The following is a 25,984-nucleotide window of genomic DNA, read 5'->3' as shown; positions in this document are numbered from 1 at the left end:
ATAGGGATGTGCAGACACACGTACACACAATGTGCCTCGCGACTTTCTCCATGCCCACGTCCCTGCCTCAGTTCAGGCCTGAACTATATCTTACTTAGATTATCACAGGAGCCCTCTAGCAGTCATCCCTGTCATTGGTCAGGTCTCCCGACACACAGCCACCAGTGAGATTTGTAAAATACCAACCTGGTACAGAACCAGGATAAAGTCCCAGCTCTCCTGACTACTGAGCCCAATAATCAGTGAACCCACGTGTCATGAACCATACAGCACCACCGCTCCCTGAAATTAGGTCTTCCACTCTTTTTCCCTGACTCTAAGGGGAAAATGGCCTTTCACCTTTTTTTTTTTTTTAAATCCTCACCCAAGGATATGTCTCATTGATTTGAGAGAGAGGGAGAGGAAGGGGGTGGGGGGAGAAACATCCATCAGTTGATTCCCCGTACGCGCCCTGACCAGGAATTGAACCCACAACCTTTTTGGTGTATGGAACAATGCTCCAACCAACTGAGCCACCAAGCCGGGCTCACTGTTTTTGTTTTCAATGAGAAGCGTCCAGTACTTAGCACACAGTAGGGCTTCAACAAACAAAAGTTCCTCCCTCCTTATGCAGAGAGGTCACGGGGACTCTAAGGAGTGACAAGATAGAATCTGCATTTTATAAAGACTGTTGCTCTATTCCTCTTATAGTTTTAGATGAAGCCCTTCAAGGGTGAATGTAATACTGATGATGATCAGGACATAGTAAAATGATATAATATAATGATGAATGTTTTTAATGGATGTTTTCTGTATGTCCAGTATTATCTTAGCACTTTATATGTTAAGTTCATTTAGTTCTCACCACCAATCCTATGAGTTATGACACTATTCTTATCCCCATTTTGCAGATAAGGAAACTGAGGCCCAGAGAAGTTAAGATGGGACATGTTACCACTGAGATTCCAACCCAATTGGTCTGACTTCAGAGCCAACACTCTAAAGCCCAGGCGAGCTTCCTGAAGCACCCAGCCCCGCGATGACACTCCAGGCCAGGGACAGGTGCACTCCCAGCCACCCCCCACCCCCACACTCCTCTCCCTCACCTGTTGCCAAGTCAGTCAAATGCAAACTACACCCAGGCGTGAGACACCATCCCCGCCCCCACTCCCCCCTCACCCCCCCTCCCCCGCCCCCGCCCCCCCAGGCTGCTGGTATTAAAGGGAAAAGGGAGCTGCAATAACTTGGCTCTTGAGTTGCAAAGAGAACATGAAGGAATGAGGAGGAGTGGGCCACCAGAGCCCCACAGGTTTCAGGGTGGAAAGTGCGCAATTAAAATACATTTCTGCTGGGGTTCCGCAGCAGCATTTCAACAGAGCCACCATTGTCTCCGTCTACACTGCTGCTGCCCACAGCCCAGCAAGCGGCAACCAAACAGGCTGTCGTCATGGAACCGGAATGCGGGGTCCGGCCCTACCGACGCACCAGAAACGCCGCTCTGTTTACCCACACTGCCCCTATTTAAAAACAAAACAAAAAGCCCCACTCCACCCTCGGCCCTTCAGCATCCAAGACACCGGGGAAGGACAGACGGTGGTGGGAGGACACTCCACATGCCGGCCCGTGAAGCAGATCTGACAGAATACTCCCAATGAGCCAGGCAGGCCGGGAGAGACAGGCCTCCCCAGGATGCTGGGAAATACTTTGGGAATATATAAAAATCAGATACAGAGGGCGAGCATGTGGGGCATAAACGGAAAATGTCAGGCCCTGGAAGGGCCCCAAGCCCCTTTAGAAAACCTTTATACCCAAAGAATCTGGAATGTTTGGCCAAGGGCTCGGAGTCCAGGCGCTGGTCGTGCAGACTCCCTGCATAAATGAGAAACCCTGCAGGGCAGAGACAGGCCTGCATGTCCAGCCAACTCTGAGACAGAGGTGAGGCCGGCCTGTCAGCCATGGCTACCGTATCCCGGGCTCCAACCACAACCCAGGGAGGCTGCTCCCAGAGGCAGGGCCTAGAGCCGGACTCGCCCAGTGCACTGAGCTCAGAAACAGGAGGTCCAGGATGACTGGCGTGGTCCAGGTGCTGACTCGCCCCTGCTCCACTCCACAGAAGTCCCAAGGACAGGTTTAATTAGTAACCTCAGACCAGAGCACGAAGGAGAGTTAGATATGCTCAGAAACCCACTCATGAGTTCTAGGAGGATGTGAAACCCATGGTGCCTGGGTCCCCCACAAACCCATTTTAAGCCTCATTCTCCTAGGCAGCCCTCTGACCTCAGGCCCATGGGCCTCAGCAGGTCACAGGTGGCCCTTCATGTTCTGATTCAGCCTCTACCTCCCCTCCCTCTCAGGACTCACCACACACACACACACACACACACACACACACATACACACACACACACACACACACACACACGCTCCCTGTGACTGCAGTGACACTGAGCACCTAGCCCCGTGGTCAGCAAACTGTGGCTCATGAGCCATATGCGGCTCTTTGGCCCCTTGAGTGTGGCCCTTCCTAAGCCTTAGGCGTACCCTAATTAAGTGAATAACAATGTACCTACCTATATAGTTTAAGTTTAAAAAATTTGGCTCTCAAAAGAAATTTCAATCGTTGTGCTGTTGATATTTGGCTCTGTTGACTAATGAGTTTGCCGACCACTGACCTAGACTTCCTGGACTCTACATACCATTTGAAGACACTGCCTTACCTTGTGCCTCAAAGGCTTTTCTTCCCCTCCTGATCGGGTGAATTCCTCACCCTGAGGACCCCTTCCAGCATCATGTAGTCCACAAAGCTCTCCTTGACCTCCCCAACCCATCGGTCACTCTGAGTAACTGCAGAGCCTCTTGGGCCACTAGCAAGCTTTTCCCTTATTGGGGAGAAGACGGTTGGAGATAGAAGGGGGCCAGAGATTCCACAACTGACCCCCTTTCCCATATTCCAGAGCTAAAAGCAATGGAGGGGAGTCAGAGAAGAGATTTCTTTTTTTTTTTTTTTTTTTTTTTTTCAGAGAAGAGATTTCAACTCAACCTCAAATGGAACATCCTAACAAGGAGGATGCGATAATGCCAGGAGGGGCTGCCTCGCCAGGTAGTGAGCTCTTCCTGCTATGCAAAGGAATCAAGCAGGGGCAGTCTGACCAGCGCTGCTGCCACAGGTATCAGGGACCCAAGACCTTCCGATAAAGGCCTGGGATTCCGGGGGTGAGGGCAGGGAGGAGAGACGCTCCTGGTGAAATCCTGGGAGGAGGGGAGCAGTTCTGTGGATAAAGCCTCTCCTGGGAACCCCAGACAACCAGAGGAAGGGAGGAGCAGAGATGGAGAAGAGACACATTTCAGGGGGCAGCCAGTGTGGCGTACCCAGGAGGGGGCTCTGTGACCACCTGGCAGCTCCTGATCGCCAGGTCAGTTCTGGTTGGTGAAGGCTAAGACTTTCCTCCTGCACCACTGCCATCACCATGCCTCCCCATGACTACCACACAGAAGATGGAGCAAAGATTCTGACACCTTCTCCCTCCTCATCCCTAAGCCCAGGACCCATCACTGGGCTCCTCGGGGAGAAAGCATCCTGGGTGCCTCAGCTCCTGCAAGGGCAGAAGGTGGATGGGACGAGGGCCCAGGCCTGAGATCAGCAGGCATTCAGGTTAATCTTTAATAATATTGTCACCAAGGTCAGAACTACTATTGAATGAAGCCTTCCTCCGTGCCAGACGCTGTGCTAAGCGGGCCATACACATTGTCTCTGATCAGTCCTTTCTCTGCACAAAAACCAGAGTTATCCTTTTTCCAAATCAAAAGGCAGATCATGTCAACTCTGCTTAAAACCCTCCAAGTGAGAATTGCCACCTCCCTCCGGGTGAGAGCCAAAGTCCCTTCAAAGGCCTGCAAACCACGCTCCCCACGCAATCCCCCTGACCTCAGCTCCTCCTCCCTTAGCTCCAGCCACACTACCCGCCTTGCCATTCCTCCAACAACACACCCACACTCCAGCCTCAGGGCTTCTGCATTTGCTGTTCCCTCTTCACAAAATGTTCTTCCCCCAGATGTCTACACGCCTGATCAGATCTCTACTCAAATGTCCTCCACAGAGAGGCTTCCTCTGACCATTCACTCCCCAGCCCAACCCAGTCCTCCAGCTCTCCGAGCCTCTTTCCCGGCCTATTTCCCTCCATAGCACGTACAGCCCTCGGCACCACGTATTTTAGCCATTTTGCTTTCTGCCTTTCTCTTCCATTAAGATGTACGTCCCATGAGGACGGAGACCTTTGTCGATTTTGTTCACATCCCCAGCCTCTAGAACAGTGGTTCTCAACCTTGGCTGCACATTAGAATCACCTGGGAATCTTTTAAAAATCCTGATTTCTGGGCCTCATCCTGTGGAAATTCTGTTTCTTTGTTATGGGATGGGGACACAACATTAGTAATAAAGAAACAGGATTTCCGGAGGATGAGGCCCAGAAATCAGGATTTTAAAAAGATTCCCAGGTGGTTATAATGTGCAGCCAAGGTTGAGAACTGCTGCTCTAGAACAAAGTCTAGATCATTCAATCAATCAATCAATGAACAACAAGTTGTTCTTACTAGCTTCTTATCACAGATGTGAGAACTGAAGCTCAGAAAAGCTGTCTCAGTTCTCCAAGGTCACACAGCTAGCAAGGGACAGAGATGGGATTAAAATCCAGGCCTGTCTGATACCCTCCTTAACTCTGTGGTGCCATGTTCTTTAACCAAAAGTAAGGGTCTGGGCATCCTACACCACAAGTATCTTGGGTACCAGGGGACTGGGCCCCTCCTCACCCTGTCTGCGTGTTCCTCCACCCGGGCTCCTAGAGGCAGATGCCTCTGTCTCATTCATCTTAAAATGCCCAGCACCTGGCCCAGAGCTGACACACAACAGGTGCCCACCAGACATTCATGATGAAATCGACCCACCTCAAGGCACTCAGTCTGTCCTTATATACTTATTTATTTACACACACTTCACATACTGCTCTTCATTTTACTGAATATGAGGAAAGGCAGGAGTTCCAAGTGCACGGAACTGAACTAGAAGTAAACCCTGCCTTGCAGAAATTCACACCAGGTGAGAGAAAGAGAAGATATAGACACCAAAAGGTGTAATCCGAAGCAGGACAGTCATGTGAGCAGCACATACAGAGCCAGGAGTGCAACAGGGAAGACAGCTGCGTGGGGGCTGGAGGGGGGGGGAAGTGGGGGGGCGGGGGGGGGGGTCAGAGGGCATTCACACCATAGAGGTAGATTAGAATGGAGAGGAAGGTGGCCTGTTCATTCATTCAATCAGCATTAACTTTTAAGGTTTTCTTTGCCAGACACTGCGCTGAGTGCTGGGGATAAAAAGATGAATGAATAATGCATGAGGAGAACCCACAGGCTAACAGAGAGACAGAGAAACATGAGTATAAACTAAGGTAATATGTGGCAAAATAGGATGCTGGATGCAAGCTCCATGGGCACAGACGTTCCACTCACCGCTTACTCCCCAGCGCTTACAACACTGTCAGGCTGACAAAGGCTTCTCATTACAAATTTGTTGAATACACGAATAAAAGCGCCAATGAAGGGATGTCACAGGCCTCGGTGGAGGGTAGTGAGCGAAGGCTTCCTGAGATAATGTGAGTCCTAAGGATGCTAGGAGTTGTCTGGAAAGGGAGCATTCCTGCAAAAGCGAAGGCACAGGCAGCAGAGCGTGCTACGGGCAATCTGATGTTGCTGGGGTGTGTTCAGGACAAGGCGAACCGTGCGATCTGACAACACGGACCGCAAGCCCCCCGGTCAGGAACTTGTGGGGAGGCCGTGGTTAGGAAGCACATTAGATGGGGTCTTTGGGTCCCTGCGAGAGAACAGAACTTGAGGCAGGACAAGCAGCCAGGACCAGCTGCCCAGTCTAGGTGAGAGCTGGTGAGGGCAGGGCCTTGGCAGGCACCAGAGAAAGGCACTGTGCCAGAGCCCTTTATCAGTCACAGGTGCCAGCCCCCACTGAGAAGGGAGGCAGCCAAGATGAGCCCCGTCATGCCTGTGAGCCCGCAGGAGTGCAGCCCCACCAGAGCTCCCAGAGGAATGCTGCAGAACTGCCTGGGGAGGGGAGGCGGGAGAAGCATGTCACACCTGTACACCATCACCAGGGCAGGGACCCAGGGGACTGGCTGGGGGCAAGGAGGAAGCCAGGGGAGAAACCAGAAAAAGTGCTCACTATTTATTTCACTTTCACTTTGAGCAAGTTGGTCCTGGGGAGAAGACACCCTGGCCCAGGAGTGCAGCAAGCTGGCTGGAGTCCCAGCTATCACCCTTGGGCAGGTTACCTCACCACCACCACCACCCCCCCGGCCCGCCCCCAACAGCTTCCTCATCTATAAACGGGAGCTGCCACCAGGAGTCCCGCCCCATCTCACCCCTTCATCCTAGAAAGATGCCAATCAGATAAGTACCAGCTCTGCATGACTCCCTAAAAGCACCTACTGAGTGCTCTTCCCTGTATCAGAGGGGAGGCAGGAAAAGGACATGCCCAGCTCCGGCCCCCAGGGAAGGAGCCCAAGCAGGCAGTATGAGATTCCAGGAAGGGCATTCTCTCAGGCATATTCTTGGCCAGTCTGATTGCCCAGCCCAATCCAGGGACGGGAGAGGGAGTGGTGAGCCGTTTTACAATCCATCAAATTAATTGCCCCAAATGGGAAATTTACAGGCTTTCTACAGCCTCCTGTGTGTCCCATAATCTCCCAGGGTCCTAATCTCCTGAGAAAGAATGCGTGGGCTGTCCACTGTTCTCAGGGGCAATGCCTTGGATAAACCTCATTTCCTACCAGGGGTCACCCCAACCACAAGCCCCCCAGCTGGTGACCAGCCAGGGCCTGACTGTACCCACCCCCACCCACCAGGAGCCAGCCCAGCCACCCCTGGCCTAGACTCTGGCCTCAGAGAGACCTGTCCAACCAGCCCCTTTGGTAAATACAACTTTTGCTCTCACCTCCGTTTCCTCAAGAAGAACAGCCTGCCAGGAGGCAGAACCAGGAAAAATGGCTTCTGGGCAGAAGCTCATCCATGGGCACGGCAAAAACAGCTCCCAGCGAGGTGTCGGCACTGGTTCTACCCTCGGCTCACCCTTCGCCTGCTGGGAAACCCTATTCCCATCTGGGCCTCACCTTCATCTGAGAAATCAGGGGAATGTAAACAGCATCCTAGGACGCCTTGCCCGCCTCTTTCTGACCCAGGTTCCCCATAAACTGCAGTAAACCTAGATCCCATCGACATCAAGAGCTGCAAGCGCTGCGTCCCTCTGAGTCCAAAAGGGAAGAGGCTTCCAGCTGGAGGGCTACCCCCCACCCCCAGCAAGGAGACTCCCACCCACTCCAGCATCTGATTCTCTCGCTCCACGTCATTTGTTTCCCCACACACCCTGCCTCCTCCAGGCTTTTGCCCTTTCCCTGCATAAAGAAGTCTTTGTAGCCCTGGCTGGTCTGGCTCAGTGGATGGAGTGTCGGCTGCAGACTGAAGGGTCCCAGGTTCGAGTCCAGTTAAGGGCATGTATCTCAGTTTCAGGCTCGATCCCCAGCCCTGGTTAATCAGGGCCCATGTGGAGGCAACCAATAGATGTGTCTCTCTCACATCGATGTTTTTCTCTCTTTGTCACTTCTCCTCCCTTCCACTCTCTCTAAAAGTCAACAGAGCCCTAGCTGGTTTGGCTCAGTGAATAGAGCATCAGCCTGCAGACTGAAGGGTCCCAGGTTTGATTCCAGCCAAGGGCACATGCCCAGGTTGCAGGCTTGATCCCCAGTGGGGGGCGTGTGCAGGAGGCAGCCAATCAGTGATTCTCTCTCATCATTGATGTTTCTATCTCTCCCTTTCCCATCCTCTCTGAAATCAATAAAAATATATGTTTTTTAAAAATCAATGGAAAAATATCCTCGGGTAAGGATTAACAAAATAAATAAATACATACATAAAATAAAAACATCTTCTCCTTGCTCCCAGGTAATTAATAATAAGCAAAAGAAAAGCACACCGTTCATATTCAACAGGCCATCTCAGAACTATCTGAGCCTTCCCTGACAGAGCACTCCTGTCTCACCACAGTGCTTAATGCCACACTGGCCCTGTGACTCAAGTCCTAGGTCCTTCACAGCTTGGTTATGAGTTCCCCTCTACAGCCTTTCCCAGTTATTCCTAAGGCTTTGCAGTCCATCACTTCTGAACCTTCATTCCCCATCCCATCAAATGAGCACACAATGATAAGATGGTTAAGTGAGATAACTATATAAACATGGTGGCCATGTACTACCACAACAGATGTTCATTCAACCGTGGTTTCTTTCCTTCTGGTCGAGGACATCCCAGAGCCTGAATCACTGTTGTCCTGGGCGCAGCACAGCTCCAATTCTGCAGGGAGAACCTCAGGCACATGGCTGGCATCTACTCTGGCAAGAATTTGTATGACTTTGAGAACTAAATGGACATTCAGATGCTCCTGATGGTCAGCTGGTAAGCCAACCCATTTTAATCTGCTATGGCCATTCTGGATAGGTTTGGTAGAAAGTGTCTATTTTCAGATAATTCCCAAGAAGGGGTGACTGGAAGCCAACAGGGAGATAAATAAGGATGCTGTCTGATCTCCAGACTGGAGAGGAGTCTTTGGGGACACTGGAGCCAGAGTACCCAAAGCCAGGCCCTCCGTCGCTGGGACTCAGTCCACAGATCTCTCGGACACAGGGGCACCTCTCACTGGCTGGCTGGCTTCTGGGGCAGAGTCCCAAGAAGAGAATATCACAGAGTTCACCAAATCATAATTCATTCAATGATTATTTTTTCTCACCACCAAAAAAAAAAAAAAAGGCCCCCATGATGTAAGGTGATGGATGTTAATGATCTTGACTACGATGATCACTTCACAATGTATATGTGTATCAAAGCATCTCAGATACTTACAATTTGGATTTGTCACTCATACCTCAATCCCAGAATAAAATAAATTCTTTTCTGAGCACATACTTGTCCCAACTACGATTCTAGGCACTAAGAGTACAACCTTGAACAAAACAGGCACTGTTGCTTATCTTCATAAACATTATATTCTAGTAGACGAAACCAAAAAACAACAACAAGTTAAAACATAATATGTCTGGGTCAGGTTGAGAACTCTAAAGAACACAGGGTTAAGGGAATGGAGAGAGCTGGGGGAGAGGAGTCAAGAAAAGCCGTGCTGCCCTAGCCCATTTGGCTCAGTGGATTGAGCATCGGCCTGGGGACTGAAGGGTTCGATTCGGGTCAAGGGCATATGCCTGGGTTGTGGGCTTGATCCCCAGTAGGGGGCATGCAGGAGGCAGCAGATCAATGATTCTCTCTCATCACTGATGTTTCTATCTCTCTCTCCCTCTCCCTTCCTCTCTGAAATCAATTTAAAAAAAAAAAAATAAGAAAAGCCGTGCTGAATAGGTGACATCTGAGCAGAGACCTGAAGAAAGGAGGGAACAGTAGGCCATGGGCTTGTCTGAAGGGAAACATTCCAGACAGAGGGAACAGTCAGTGCAAAGGGCCTCAGCCTGGCTGTGCCTCACGTGTTGGAGGAACAGTAAGGAGGCCACGGTGGCTAGCGCGGAGCAGGGGGAGAGCAGGAAGAAATGAGGTTGGGCAGGTAATTGAGGATGGCGGGGTGGGGACAGGGGTGGGGCAGATGTCAGGGCCTCATGGGCCACTGTAAGGACTTTGAACTCTGCTGTGTGTGAGATGAGACCTTGGGTGGTTTAAGCTGAGGAGTGACATAATCCAACTCCCACTGTAGAACCACCTCTGGCTGCTGCACTGGGGGAGGGGTGAGAAGCTCAGGGACTAGTTAGGAGGGAACTGCAACAGTCCAGGCAGCAGACAGCAGGGTGGCAGCATGGTCTGATTTTGGATACATTTCAGAGTAGAACCTGTAGGATTTTTAAAGATCCCTGGAAATGTGCCTGATGCCAGGTAGTCCCGGACATCCCAGCTGCTCGTACTGGCTAGTCCGAAAGACAAACTGAATTTGGTCCCCTGAGCCCAGCCTGGCATACCAGCGCAGAAGCCACATCACTGCAGAGATGCAGGCAGGAAGCCATGTGAAGGCAGGTGGGGAAGCTCTCACCTGGAGGGCCCTCCTCCCCACAGCTCTGAAGAGCTGGGTGGCTCCTGTCACCAGGAAGCCCCGTGAGGCAGTTTGATGATCTGGACCCAAGCCCTGGCTCTACTATTTCCTGCTGTGAGTCTCTGGGTAAGTCATTGAGTATGGGTCTCCCTGATCTATAAAGTGGTGGGAATAACACCTTTTGGGCTATTGCGAGGATGAAAGCAAACGATCTGTGAAAAGTGTTGGTCACAGAAAATTACCTCGATGGCTGTGAAGGCCTCTGGGCCTCTAGGTGATGCTCAACCTGATCCTATTGCCTCCTCCACGCCATCACCTCTGCCTGCCAGCTCTGTCCACCTTCCCCACCTGCCCAGCCTGGGAGGGAACTAAGGCTCCAGGAAGACCCTTGGCTCACACCATTCCCTCCTCTCGGCTCCGAATCAGCGGGCCACTTCTGCAGGCCCAGCGCAAGTTCCTGGCAGTTTTAAAGGTGGCCCCAGGCGCCAGTCCACCAGACACAGCCAGCACCTGTGGGTCATCCGTGCAGACTGCTGCTCTCTGAGTTCCAGGGGCTCTCCCTGCTGGTGGCACTGACCTCACAGCCTGTGGAAAGAGCCAGTGAGCGCACAGTAGGTGCTGAATAAGCGGTGTTACAGGAACAAGCCCGGGGCACCCTCCCGAGGCTGGACTGCAGACCAGAAATACCACTAGCAGGTGCAATGCTGGTACCCAGCTCCACGTCACAGGCCTGCAAGCGTCCTTTTCAGTTTCTGTCAGACCCACAGCCTCAGTTAAAGTTTAAAAGCCCTGGCAAGGGCATTTAGCAGATTCCGCATATAAATGATTAGCCACAGAAGTAAGTCCCGAAGGCCTTGGAGAAATCAGGACAGACCGAAGGAGGAGACGGCAGTGGGCCTAAGAGAAAAGTCTAAGTCTTCTCCATTTTTCCTGTCTCCTACTATCTCTGGGTGGTATTTAAGGATACCACCTTAAGGAATAAGGAGTGTAAGAGTATTATACTATCTGTCAGATAATTAAATCTGTGAGGAATTATGATACACTGGGGGTGGGGGGGTGCTAAACATGGGAGTGTTTCCTCAGTATTCTTCTTCTTAAAAAAAAAATATATATATATAATATATATATATATTATATATATATATATATATATATATATATATATATATATATTGATTTCAGAGACAAAAGGAGAGGGAGAGAGAGAGAGAAACATCAGTGATGAGAGAGAATCATTTATCAGCTGCCTCCTGCACGCCCCTCACTGAGGATTGAGCCCGCAACCTGGGCATGTGCCCTTGACCAGAATCGAACCTGGGGCCCTTTAGTCCGCAGGCCGATGCTCTGCCCACTGAGCCACACCGGCTAGGGCTCCTCAGTCTTCTTCGGTTGGACTTACCAACACATAGGTTCCATCAACGTAAATCCAGCATCTTCCCCTTCTCTTCCCTTCCTTTCCCCACCCCCACCCTCCCCTAGAAGCACTGAGCACACAGGCCTGGGGACAGACTCGGGGTTGGGGGAAGGTCAGAGGCCACCAGCAACAGGACGTCTGCCCATCACCAGAGCTGAGGCAGGAGAGTGAGGCCGCCTCGGCAGTGGCCCCTTGGAAGGCCTGGTGTTCACACGAGGGAGAGGGTGGCTCTTGCCCTCACCTCCAAGGGGGTCAGGTTTTAAGTAGGTCACCCCTCGGACACCTACACCACCCCCTCTTTATCTCTGTCTCTTCTATTTTAAGGCAGGAGTGCTGCCAGGCGGTGGTGTGGGTTACCCAGCTTCTCCTCCTTCGGAAGCCAAACCCCTCACCTGCTGGGGGTCGGGGGGGGGGGGGGGCGGTCGGGGGAGCCTCTCCCAGGCTGGAGTCTGGGAGAACGACGGCTACCGCACACACACCCCCACCCCATACACCCCACTTTCCTCCCCCAACCATGGTGGGGCCCTAGTCACCCCTGCTCAAGCCCTCGGTCCACATCGCCCTCGGGACAAAGCCCCACCGTCTCCGCACAGCCCTTCTGCAGTCTCCTTCTTCTCTCCATGTCCTTGAACAGGTCACCCTCTCACACAGCTCTGTCCGCGCTGCTTCCTCTCTCTCTTTTTAAAAAAATATGTTTTTATTGATTTTTTTTTGAGAGAGAGAGAGGAAGGGAAAGGGATAAAGAGATAGAAATATTGCTACCAGAGAAACATCATCTCTATCGACTGCCTCCTGCACGCCCCCTACTGGGGAGTGAGCCCGAATCTCAGGCATGTGCCTTGACCTAGAATCAAACCCGTGACCTCTTGGTTCCTGGGTCAATCAGTGCTCAGCTGTTGAGCCCCACCTGCAGGGCTACTTCCTCTTTCTTGAACATCCAAACTCCTTCCTCCAGTAAGTCCCTGCTTAGTTTTCAAGGTCCAGCACGGGCTCCCCTCCTGCTCACCCAGAGCCTTCCCTGGGCACCCCTCCTCCGCACCTCTCCAGTCCCCGGCTTCTCTTATCAAATCATGTCCACAGTATCCTTGAGTTGTTGACATGTCTGTGTCCGCACCACACAGCACAGGATCTTTGAGGACACCAGTGACCCTTCGATTCATTAACTGAATGCCAACGATGTACCAGACACCTCTGGGAGCCAGCGATGCAGCAGTGAACACAACAGACAAGATGGAGCTAATATTCTAATGGTAATAATAGCCAACACACAACAGTACTTTCTATATTCAAGACTGTACTGAGTACTTTATATTAACTCATTTAGTTCCCACCACAATTATTATCATCCCCATTTTACAGATGAGGAAACTGAGACTTCAGATTACACAACTTGCTCAGGATCCACAAGCTAGTAGGTGGCAGGGCTGGGACAATCCTGGACTAGACCATGCCCCCAACCACTGGCCCATCCTGCCTTTTAAAGCTGTTTTCTCTACTCTGCTTTACTCATTTTGATATCCACAGTGCCCCAGCCAGTGCTTGGCACACACCGAGTGCCCAGTAAAAGTCTGTTAAGTGAAGGGACCCTTGAATTTGAATGCTGGTCCCCTGCCTGAGGCACCCACTCTTCCTCTTGCCCCACCCAATCCCGTCCAGCTCACAGATCCTCCAAGTCTTCCCCTGACTCACCCAGCCCCAGAACTGTCTCCTCCTGGACGTTCCTCTCCATGCTGCACCTTCACCACTTATCCCGACACCTACTCACACACCACCCGACCATCCTAGCGCCTGAGGTTGTGTGGACATCTTGCTTCGCCAGCTCCCTGATATCCCCCAGAGTATAACCAATATGGTGCCAAGTACACGGCAAAAATGGGTACAGAAATACTGAATTGGGTTCCCCTCTCCATTTTCCATTCTCACCGGAGCCACTTTTCCTCTTGCCCAGGGGAAGCCAGGGCTCAGGTGAGACATGACCTCTGCTGCAACTATATCCACGCTGCTGACACCTGTAAGCGGTACCAGCCAAGGTCATAATGCGGGGACAGCTGCAGTTAAACACAGCAAGCAGAGCTGGATGTTTTTGTTGTTGTTTTTTATATTTTATTGATTTTTTTCAGAGAGTAAGGGAGAGGGATAGAGAGTTAGAAACATCAGTGAGAGAGAAACATCGATCAGCTGCCTCCTGCACGCCCCCTACTGGGGATGTGCCCGCAACCAAGGTACACGCCCTTGACCGGAATCAAACCTGGGACCTTTCAGTCCGCAGGCCGACGCTCTATCCACTGAGCCAAACCGGTTTCGGCGAGCTGGATGTTTTTAACCCTTCCCGATGGTCAATGCCCTCCGTTAGAAAATGCCCGTAACAGAACCCAGCTGGCTGGATGTAGGACAAGGAATTTGCCACATATATTTGGACCAGCAGGGCCATTACAGAGAAAAGACTAAATACCTGGTACTAAGAAAAACACTTGTTAAAATTTATTGAACTATACTACATTCTGGGAACTGAGTATTTTACATGTTTTATTCTCATTTTAATCACCGCAAAGACCCATAAGGGCAGGTAACAGCACTTGCCCCATTTTATTCAGAGGTTAAATAACTCAGCGGGGTCCCCCAGCCACCAAGTCGGGCCGTGCTCAGTCTGGATCCCACAGCTGCCCTATCTAAAGCCTGGAGTGGGGCCCGGCCAGTGTGGCTCAGTGGTTGAGCATCGACCTATGAACAAGGAGGTCACAGTTCAATTCCTGGTCAGCGTACATGCCCGGGTTGCTGGCTCGATCCCCAGTGTGGGGCATGTAGGAGGCAGCCGATCAATGATTCTCCCTCATCATTGATGTTTCTGTCTCTCACTCCCTCTCCCTTCCTCTCTGAAATCAATAAAAGAAATAAATGAAGTCCTGTTGGGACCGGCTGAAGTGTGAGTGAGGCTGAGTCTAGGCAGAGGTGCTCAGCACAGAGTGGTGGTCCCTCCTCCCATCCCACTGATAACACACACCATCCCGCAGAGCTTTCCAGGAAGGTTTCCAGTGGGCAGGATGGGAGAGCCAGGGGGGTGTTATCAACCTGTAGGAAGTAAGTCAAGAACTTAAGGTCTTTCTAACCATAAGGTTGGTCACTGGTCATCAATGCATCCTTCAGGTTCATTTATGACCAAAAGGGGGAACTGTGGATGAAAAAGGGGCTCTATGGAAAGTAACCTCACAGTGATCTGATCATTCAGTTCTAACTGGGCAGGCCATGGTGGGTAGTCACACCCCAGGCATGTAACTTCTATAAATTTTTACAAAGAACTTATGGTCCTCAGCAAGGACAAAGTACCCTGGGCCACAGAATGCTTAGCGTAAGTTAAAAGCTCACCTCTGGGCTCTGTGCCAGTAGGTGCCAGGCCCCAGCTCCCAGGGCCTCCCCGGCCTCAGCAGGTGGTGGGTCTGTCAGGACCCACCGCCCAAGGCTCTGCTTCTGAGCCAAGGACATTGGTACTCCCTCCCAGGTGGCCATTGCTCCCACCACCACACCCCTCACAATACCCCAAGGCACCTTGGGGGACAGAAGGGACCAGCCACCTTCTCCTGCTTGATCTCACAGACTACCTCCCTGTCCTCCACCAGGAAGACAGGAACAAGGACACAGGGCAATAACCAGAGGCCGCAGGAAAGCATTAGAGCGAGGCTTCCCTGCTAACTCTCCTCAAAAGGCCAAATCTTCTCACTATGAAAAGTTATTTTCAAAATCTCCTTTCCACTTTGGGCGGGACTGCCTCAGTTGTCTCTGAGCTCAGGATGTGGCCGTCTGGGAGGAGGCTGGGAAAGCCACCTCCAGGCGCATCCATTCCACAACCTCCCCCGCCCAGCGCTAATCGGATGTGTGTGCCTTGAAGGCAGGGGGTGACAATTCCTGCCAACCAGCCAGGGCTCTGTCCAGGAGCTGACTCCACAGAAGGCCTCACTCACGGGGTTTGCTCCCAGTGAGTCCTAGGCCAACAGTCCAGGCTGTGCCCTTCCCTCCCTCTCTGTGGCCACAGTCCCTGAAGTGACGTGTAAACTGTGAGCATTTCCCTGAAACAAACCAGGGCCAGCCTTCGCAGCACAGCCCACCAGAGCGCAGGGTGGGGACAGGCCTAGCAGGGCACAAAGAGACTGTGGGGACCCCAACTAAGGACCCACTGGGGTTGATCCTGCCCGGCCACCTAAAACCTGTTCTGCAAGTTCCGTAACCTCTTCTTCCTTGTCTGTACAATGAGGATCACAGGGGGACCCACCTTACAGGGTTGATATTAGGATTAAACCAGCCCAGGCCTATTAAACGCTCCGGACGGTGCACTTGGTGAGCACCCCTCACACCCTTAGCAGCAAACAAATCAATAAGAACTCACAGAAGCAACTGGCCTCTCAGTACGACAGTCCCTCTGCGCAGACACTCAGCTTTCTGCGCCCCAACACCAAGCGAAATCCAACGCAGACTCAGAAATAAAAATTCTTAAGCCTTCCCACGGACTCGAGGAGGCGGTCAACACCAACAGGCCCTCCCTGTCAAAAGGCCCGGCAAGACCACTGCACACAGTTAACTACACCTTAACTCATTGCTCCTCAGACACACGGAGAGTTTGAAATAAAGAGTGTGTGCTTTGGAGTCTAATTTAAATATCTATCTATACACAGAACAGGAAGCCAATGACTTTCCTCTTCCCCAAAGAGTTAATACCCCTTCTGAGTTTTAAAAACCACCTGGTGCCAAACACCACAAACATGTCCACGCATTTGCAGGTGAGGAGGGCTGGGAAAAAGTCGAAGCAGAGGCCGGCTGAGCTCTCTCCAGCTCCCACCCACACACCAAGGCTAAAAGCACCACGTATTACGCCCAGGCCTTTCTTCGCTCTCAGGTGTGCATCTTTACTCTTCTCTCCTAAAATCTAAGGGTCCCCACGACACTTGCAACCAGGGGAGCAACAGGCAGGGGCAGCCTGTCCCAGGCTAACCCCCTGAAGCTGTCTCCAAGGCCCCTTTTCTCTGACTTCTCAGTGAGCTAACAGCAGCCCGGCCGTGGCTCACTTCTTTCCTCTAATGTTTCTAGGGAGACAGAGCAGCCCCGCCTCGGCTCTCTCCTGTTGTTTCTTCTGTCCTAGACCATTCAGGGAGCTGACAGCAGCCCCGCCTTGGCTCACTTCTGTCACTGTGACTCTCACTTGTCAGTGAGTCCACAGTCCAGCATGGCCCACTTCCTATAACGTTTCTAGAGAGCCAAGCCCCGCCTAGCTGTCTCCTGTTGCTTCCTCTACCCTAAACCCTTCCTTTGCTCACGTTTTAATAAACCCACTTTCAAAATCACCTGGAGTGGAGCTGTGAAATTTTTCCTGCTCAAAGTCACATGGCCCTGCTGACGTGGCTCAGTGGTTGAGCATCAACTATGAACCAGGAGGTCACGGTTCGATTCCTGGTCAGGGCACATGCCCGGGTTGTGGGTTCAATCCCCAGTAGGGGGTGTGCAGGGGGCAGCTGGTTGATGGTTCTCTCTCATCATTGATGTTTCTATCTCTCCCTCCCGCTTCCTCTCTCTGAAACCAATAATTTTTTTTTTTTAAAAAGCCCACACATGGCTGAGACAGACCAGCTCCCTTTCCAGTGACACAGAGAGCCCAGGCTTAGCCTGCAATGTGCACAGGAGCCAGTTGGGGTTCTTGTTAAAAAGACAGATCCATGCCGAAACCGGTTTGGCTCAGTGGATAGAGCGTCGGCCTGCGGACTGAAAGGTCCCGGGTTCGATTCCGGTCAAGGGCATGTACCTGGGTTGCGGGCACATCCCCAATAGGAGATGTGCAGGAGGCGGCTGATCGATGTTTCTCTCTCATCAATGTTTCTAACTCTCTCTATCTCCCTCCCTTCCTCTCTGTAAAAAATCAATAAAATATATTAAAAAAAAAAAAAAGACAGATCCAGCTCAGGCCTGGGGTGGGGTCTGAGAGTCAGCAGTTCTAATCAACTCCCAGATGACATGATGCTCATGATTCCCGGACCACTCTTTGAGAATACTGTTTCCAAATAAAAGTGTGATCCTGTCTGGCCTCCACTGAAAGCCCTCCACTGATTTCCCAGCACGCTCGGGGGAAAGACCTCACCCTGTCCTTTAGGCCCCGTGGGACCTAGTTCTCACCTCTTTTTCTAGCCCCTTTTCCTTCCACTCTCCTGCCCTCTCTTTTCTCCTTATTTATTATCAATTTATTTATAATATAATGAAATGAAATGAAACGGCCATCTCACCCAAGCACGGGGAGGAGGGAGACCTATTTTCAAAGCCTTGGTAAATGCATGTAATTTCAGTTAGTATCAATTCCATTTAGAAATGCATTAATGGGTACAGCGATTACAGATACTTAGCTTCACAGCATTCATCTGTCTGTTTCTTTGAATCCCCAGGTCAAAATGTGTTGAGAAAAAGAAAATCTTTCCAAACGCTTTCATGGGCAGGGAAGCATACCATTTTTCCTCCCTGGAACCCTGACCACTGACTTTGTACCTCATCATCCCTTTAGCTTACAAGCCCCAATTAACCCCTAACTCCAATCAACCCTCTCTTCTTGTATGCCTGCCAGTGCTGAGGGTCGTCCCAAATGTCAAATCAACTAACCTACATCGGTTTGGTTGAGCACGGATTCTGCACCTGACTCAGCACCTGACGTGGGTCCTGGCACTGAGTCCCAATCCTACCCCTGCCCCATCTCCCCCAGGACCAGCTCAGGGAGGACTGCAACGCCTGGCACCTCTGCAGCTTATCACCCCACTGTCTGCTGGGACACAGGTATTCCCGCACACAGAGGAAGAATTCCCATTTCTCAATTAACTGCAGCAGCTTACCTGCTCTGACCATCAATGTCAATCATTCAGAACCCACCCCCGCCCCAGCCTCTCCTCTGCCCTCAGGAGGACCTCGGAGTGGTCACAGGGTTCTGAGATGTGGAACAGCCGCCCACCCCCCAGGAAGGCACAGTCCCCAGTCAGTGGTCACCTACAAGACCAGCCCCACTACCAACCTGTGCAACTAACAGCAACATCTGGGCGGAAGAGAGGGCGGAGCATTCCCAAACTCTATGAAGGAAACCAGAGGCCCATCGGGGAGCCTGGCTCTCCGGGATCTGCCCTGGGTAATGGGGTGGGTGGGTATTAGACAGCTGTACCCTACGGACACTGTCTCCAGGCCTTCCCGCAGCCCCATCCGTCAAGTCTGACAAATGTCCTCCTGTAAATGGAAGGGCTCACAATGCCTGAGCACCTACTATGTGCCAAATGGCATGCCAGGAGCTGCAGCTGGGCCATCACATTTAATGCTCAAATAGTGCTGTCATTATTGCAGTTAGGGAAGCTGAAGCTCCGAGACGGTTTCACTTTCAGTGCCTGTGGTCACCCATGGCGTTTGTAATCATGATCATTCCCAGTCCTACCCTCTAGACCAGTGGTTCTCAACCTGTGGGTCACGACTCCTTTGGGGGTCGAACAACCCTTTCACAGGGGTCGCCTAAGACCATTGGAAAACACATATATAATTACATATTGTTTTTGTGATTAATCACTATGCTTTAATTATGTTCAATTTGTAACAATGAAATTGGGGGTCACCACAACATGAGGAGCTGTATTAAAGGGTCGCGGCATTAGGAAGGTTGAGAACCACTGGTCTAGAGGTTCCGACTGAGCATTCCAGAACACTGCTTCTACCTCAGGTCTACCCTCACCAGCTGCTCTAATACAGACACACTGAGTATTGCAAAAAAAAAAAAAAAAAAGAGCTAGGTTTCCTGCCAGGCAGTGCAAACCCTAATACCAATACCTAGAAACCCTCCCACTGGAGGAGGGGATGGGAGAGGGTCAGGGAGTGAATCAAAACTGCCCCTTGGAAAATAAGTCTATCATCCGCATGGGAAGCCTCTGCATTTCTCTCTGGTTGGGCACAGCCACACGGGGCTTTGCAGGTGAGGACTCATCGCTTTGATATCTAGCGCCAACCATGTCAAAGTGGCCGGCTTCCTTTTAAAGGCAAGTCTCAGCACGAAAGCCCAGTTCCCCCTCCGCCTGCCTGACCTCAGGTTTCCCCAGAGAAGCACACAGCTCCTCTGGGGGGGCGGGGGGTGCCTCACGTCACCACAGGAAGGGCTCTGGTTCTAGGAGGAGTCATGGTAATACTTCATGCTTACATGGCATGTATGGTACGGCAGGCACGCGACGGTCCAGTCATCGTCCCCGTTGTACAGATGAAGAAACATGCAAAGACCCGGTTTAAGTGACCTGCCCAAACCAGCACAGAGCCAAGAGTTCAACCCAGACACTTGGACTCCAGGATTCATGTTTCATAACCCCATGTGGCACCACCCCTCAGACACAGGAGTTGGAAAAACCCCTCGGGCAATATTCCCAACTATGCCACCTTCCTGAAGCCCAGCTATCCAGCACCAGACCCCTCCTCAGCTTAGCCTGAGCCTCCTCCAGGCACAGACGGGCACACACTCACTCTCCACGCACTCCCCTGGCCCCTCCTGCCTTGGGCTGGCCTTGGGCTGCCCACCCTCTGCTCCACCGCTGCCTGGCCTTCCTCACTCACCCTCAGAAGCTCCCTAGGGTTCCCTGCTCAGGCCCCCAGCCCCAGTCACCCATCTGACACTGTCCAGCGTCCCTCCCTTCTGGTCTGGGCACTGCTGGAGGGTGGAGACTTCTATTTCTCCACATCACCCAGTGTGGAGACTGGCATACAGTGTTAGATGCTTCATCAGAGTCTGGTGATTGAATGGATCAATCCTGAAACAAAGGCCTCTGAGTAAACTGTTCCTCCTCTAAAGGGCTCATCTCTCCTTAAGGTGATACACTGATGCCATCTGTGGACGTGCACTGACAACTGAGTTTGCAAGTGAAGATTACTGCAGAGGTTACTGCATTAATCTAATACACTCGTCCTGGCAAGGAGTGGTCTCATCTGCTCCTTGTGGGGGGAGGGGGTAATACAGGAGGCTGTGCAGCCAGGGGCTGGGTACCGGGATGAAATGGGCCCACTGCTGCCTCCCTCTCCCGAGCACACTGCCTGCCCTCCCTGCACTGCCCTGGTCCAGGGACGCACAGGAGGCTCCAGAAGAGCTGCACGCTAACTCCAAGCTCTCAGACCTCGAGAGGGTGAAGGCTCTGCCTCGGCAGGAAAGGCCCAAGGAGCCCTGAGAACGCTGGCCATGACGCTGGGAGCGCAGACGGGCACGCACTCACTCTCCACGCACTCACCGTGAAAGAGACAGTCTGGCTCTAAGAAGGCTTAAGAGGCTCATCAGCCCCTTAGCTGTGGTCAGCTGACATCCAGGGGCAGGATGGGGGTTCCACTTCCCCAGAGCTCCAGGACCCTACCCATTGGCCCCCTCGGGGGGGCCATCCACTCACCCATCACCCTTCTATCCTTGGGGGACTTTCTGAGGAAGGTGCTCCGGTGTCATCAGGAAAGATTCAGAAAACCAGGTTTGCAGAATACAGGCTATAAGAGGATTCAGGACAGAGGGGGTCCTGGCCATGGGAACCAGAGAATACCTCGTACCACATCACACAAACTCGTGTTCAAGTCACAGCTCCCTCGTGATGGTCTCTCTGGCCGTGGGGAGATCAACTGCTTGATCTGTAAAATGAGGACAATAAAAATACCTGCCTCTAGCCTGGCTGGCGTGGCTCAGTGGTTGAGTGGCGACCTAAAAACCTGGAGGTCACAGTTCGATTCCCAGTCAGGGCACATGCCCAGGTTGCGGGCTCGATCCCCAGTGCGGGGCGTGCAGGAGGCAGCCAATCAATGCTTCTCTCTCATCAATGATGTTTCTATCTCTCTCTCCCTCTCCCTTTCTCACTGAAATCAATAAAAATATATTTTAAAAAAGAAAAAAAAACCTGCCTCTAAAAGGAATATATGTGTTTTCAACTAGTCTACAGCGCCATGATGATTATCACTGCTGACATCTGTGGCCCAGGCAACACCAGACAGTAAGCCTGTCCTTCAGCGGTCAGAGCCGATAGCCAGGTGGCCACCCGGATTAAGGAGCGGACATCTGTGCAGCCCTCTAAATGCCCAGGAAAGAGGCAAACCGGGAGCCGCTTTCACACCTCACTACCCAGGGCTCTTTGTCCCCAGGTCCCTGCAGCACGGATAAGGTGCCCGCGGCCTCGGGACGGTATGTCCTTGACGGACAAGGGTAAATAGTGTTATTTTTAAATTAACTTTTTATTTGGAAATCATTTCAAATTTACAAAAAAGTTACAAGAACAGCTCAGAGAACTTCCATGCACCCTCTCATGCAGACGGACCCACTGGTAATGTTTTGCCCCATCTGCTCCCCTGTACACACGCACGCGCACACACACAGAGGTTTTTTTCCTCAACCACTTAAGAGCAAGTACTTCAAGGACAGCTTTTTAATAACCATAATAGTTATGCATTTTTATGGATCCAAACCAAACCCTGAGTAGTTCTACAGTGTGCATGCTCCCGGTTCAAGGGCACCAGACTCGCCCTGCAGCAGCTGAATGAGACAAGGGTCCGGAATTCACGTCTCCACCCCACCTCCTAGTTGTGTGCATGTATAAAAGAGCAGCTCCTGCCCTGACCAGTTTGGCTCAGTGGATAGAGCATCGGCCTGTGGACTCAAGGGTCCCGGGTTCGATTCCAGTCAAGGGCATGTACCTTAGTTGCAGGCACATCCCCAGTGGGGAGTGTGCAGGAGGCGGCTGATCGATGTTTCTCTCTCATCGATGTTTCTAACTCTCTATTCCTCTCCCTTCCTCTCTGTAAAAAAATCAATAAAATATATTTTTTTAAAAAAAGAGCAGCTCACATTTATTGGGCATTTACTATGTGCTAGGTACTTGCTAAGCCCTTTTTCATCAGTTAATTAATGGACTTCTCACATTTATCCCCATCTTACTGGCGAGGAAGTGAGGCTTAAAGGGAGTGGGTAACCCACCAAGGTCAGGGAGCAGTACGCAGTGGAGCTGGAATTAGAATCCAGGAATCCAGAGACCATGCGCCTACCTCTGCCTCCTTATGTGCGCTACCGCCACATACACAACCCTGTGCATTTTGGTGCATGATGAAGTGGCCTGGCTGTGCTTTCGGCTTCCAGAGAAACCAACCGTGCAGCCAGGCCGGCATCCGGGAGACTGAGTACGCTGCAGGCCAGAACGAGAGGTGGCCTGCACAACTCAGTCCAGGCCACGGGCGAGGTCAGCACTGCTGCAGATGTTGTCTCCTCTAGGCCTGTACATCGGCCTTTGGATGCGCAGGGCCCAGGGAGGCTGGAAAGCCAATGAGCAGCCTCCCCACACTTCCCTGTCACTTATAACGGAACAGGGCAGTCTGAGGTGGCTTGGCTCTGTGGTTAGAGCATCAGCCTACAGACTAAAGGGTCTTGGGTTCAATTCCTGTCAAGGGCACATACCTTAGCTGCAGGCTTTATCCTTGGCCCCAGTCAGGACGGTGAGGGAGGCAACCAATCGATTTGTCTCTCTTACATCAATGTTTCTCTCTCTGTCTCCCCTCCTCTCTTCCACTCTCTAAAAATCAATGGAAAATATCCTCAGGTAAGGATTAATAGCAACAACAACAAAAGACTGGAGAGCTCTCAGTCAGTTGGCCCGGGAGACGGTTCTGGAAGTGACATCGCCATGGCCGCCCAAGGAGAACCCCAAGTGCAGTTCAAGCTGGTGCTGGTCGGGGACGGCGGCACCGGGAAGACCACCTTCATGAAGCGCCACCTGACGGGCGAGTTCGAGAAGTACGTGGCCACCCGGGGCGTGGAGGGGCACCCCCTCGTGTTCCACACCAACCGCGGGCCCATCAAGTTCAAAGTGTGGGACACGGCCGGCCAGGAGAAGTTCGGGGGGCTGTGCGACGGCTACTACATCCAAGCCCAGTGTGCCATTATAATGTTTGCTGTAACTTCGAGAGGTACTTACAAGAACGTGCCTAACTGGCATCGAGATCTGGTGCGCGTGTGTGAGAACATCCCCATCGTCTTGTGTGGCAACAAAGTGGACATCAAGGACAGGAAAGTGAAGGCGAAATCCATTGTCTTCCACCGAAAGAAGAACCTTCAGTACTACATTTCTGCCAAAAGTAACTACAACTTTGAAAAGCCCTTCCTCTGGCTTGCTAGAAAACTCATCGGAGACCCTAACTTGGAGTTCGTCGCCTGCTCTCGCCCCTCCAGAGGTGGTCATGGACCCCGCGCTGGCAGCACAGCATGAGCACGATCCAGAGGTTGCTCAGACCACCGCGCTCCCAGGCGAGGATGACGACCTGTGAGAGGGAAGCTGGAGCCCAGCGTCAGAAGTCTAGTTTTATAGGCAACTGTCCTGTGATGTCAGTGGTGCCGCGTGTTTGCCACTTTATTATATAGCTAAGCAAAGAGAACCTGTGCTTGATCCTGGGATGCTGAAAGATGAATGGGCTTCGAGTGAATGTGGCAGTTAAAATAGCTTCACTTTTTGGACCTGCATATTTAGCTGTTTTGGAATGCAGTTGTTTCCTTATTGAGTTTCCTATAAGAAAGCTGCAGTCGCATCACAATACTCAGTGGTGAAACCTTGTTTGTTACTGTCATTCCCATTCCTTTTCGTTTAGAATCAGAATAAAGTTGTATTTCAAATATCTAAAAAAAAAAAGAAAAAGACTGGATAGGACAACTGGTGCCCCTAAGGGCACATGTTTCTGTTTAGGAAAACACAAGGCCATACAACAAACATGATACATCCCTGCCCAAGGACTGATCTTACTGGGCATGTGGAAGGGAGTTTGTAAGTTAAATTGAGGATAGCGCTCACATGAATTTTGGGGCATTTTGAGGATGTTTTCCACCATCCAGTTTGCCAGGTGAGTGGAGCTTCACCCTCTTCTGTCATTAGGGCTGTGGCCAAACAGTCTGAGAAGCTCTGATCTGAGACACCACACGCCCACCCCTTCTCTGAAGCCTAAAAAAGCTGAGCGAATGTGGCCTGGGCTTTAGGAAGTCACTTCATCACTCTGAGCCCACATGTCTGCACTAACTGTCAGCCTCCAACCAGATAATGTTCATGAAGCACGCTGTAAACAATAAAACATTCATCCAAAACACTTCTTGTTCCAAAAAACCTAAATAAAAATGTTTTGACAGCCATTGAAAAACAACAGGCAAATAAAACCATATTCCTCCATGCTTTTCCCTCTGCCAATATTTACTTAGGACACCATGCCAGTCTACTGAGACGCTGCTGCCTCATGCTGAACAAAAAGATGCAAACCAGGCTCTCTTCTGAAGAGGCAGAAAACTGGAGCAGGCTCCTCATTAAATCTCCAAACAGTCCACACAATGAGGTGCTTTCTCAATAAGCTCCTTTCTTTGTGGTGCATAACAAAGTGGAATAATACTCGGCCATAAAAAGGATGAAATCTTACCATTTGCAACAACATGCTAAGTGAAATAAATCAGACAGAGAAAGACGCATACCATATGCTTTCACTTATATGTGGAAGCTAATAAACAAAATGAACAAATAAAACAGAAACAAACTCATAGGTATAGAGAATAAGCTGATGGTGGCCAGATGGGAGGGAGGTTGGGGGACTGGGTGAAAAAGGTGAAGGGATTAAGAAGCACAATTGGCCCGGACAGCATGGCTCAGTGGTTGAACATCAACCTATGAACCAGGAGGTCACGGTTCGATTCCTGGTCAGGGCACATGCCCTGGTTGCCGGTTTGATCCCCAGTGTGGGGTGTGCAGGAGGCAGCCGATCAATGATTCTCTCCCATCATTGATGTTTCTATTTCTCCCTCTCCCTTTCTCTCTGAAATGAATAAAAATATATGTAAAAAAGAAGAAGAAGAAGAAGAAGAAGAAGAAGAAGAAGAAGAAGAAGCACAATTGGCAGTTACATAACAGTCATGGGGATATAAATTACAGAATAGAAAATATAGTCAACAATATTGTAATAGCTATGTATGGTGTTAGGTCGGTGCAAGCCTTACCAGGAGGATCACTTTGTAAATCATATAAATGTCTAACCACTATGCAGTATACCTGAAATGAATACAATATCTTTTTTTTCAAAATGTATAAGTAGTTAATTTGTTATAGAGATTGTAAATTGTTTTTCCAAAAAGTTTGCATAAATTCACATCCTAATCAATAGTGTACAAATTGCTCATTTCCCAATATCTTCATCAACACTAGATTTCATCCAACATTTAATTTTTGCCGTCCTGATATGAAACTAATACAATCTTGAATGTCAACAGTAATTGAAATAAACTCCTTTTTCCAAAATCTTTCATTTAAGAAGCCTAAAATTCTCTGTAAGTAAGAGAATGGAAAGATGGCCATCAGTGCACAAGAAACCTACAGCCACCCTCTTCACACACACACAGCACTGCGAACAGGAGCTGACACCTCTTCCCCCAACCCACCTCCTGTCTGGCT

General features: G+C 50.9%; 1 pseudogene across 1 annotated transcript; it reads left to right on the top strand.

Moving 5' to 3' along the window:
- The first annotated feature begins 23,194 nt into the window (after positions 1 to 23,194).
- LOC308524877 (GTP-binding nuclear protein Ran-like) lies at positions 23,195 to 23,834 on the top strand (annotated as a pseudogene). Its single transcript has one exon. The product of its transcript is annotated as a GTP-binding nuclear protein Ran-like (transcript).
- The last annotated feature ends 2,150 nt before the right edge of the window (positions 23,835 to 25,984 follow it).

The sequence above is a fragment of the Myotis nattereri genome (genome assembly GCF_964212035.1).
Source record: "Myotis nattereri genome assembly, chromosome: 9".
In the NCBI taxonomy this organism is placed as follows: Eukaryota; Metazoa; Chordata; class Mammalia; order Chiroptera; family Vespertilionidae; genus Myotis; species Myotis nattereri.
Note: the sequence above shows the minus strand (reverse complement) of the source record. Positions and strands in the feature narration are given on the sequence as shown.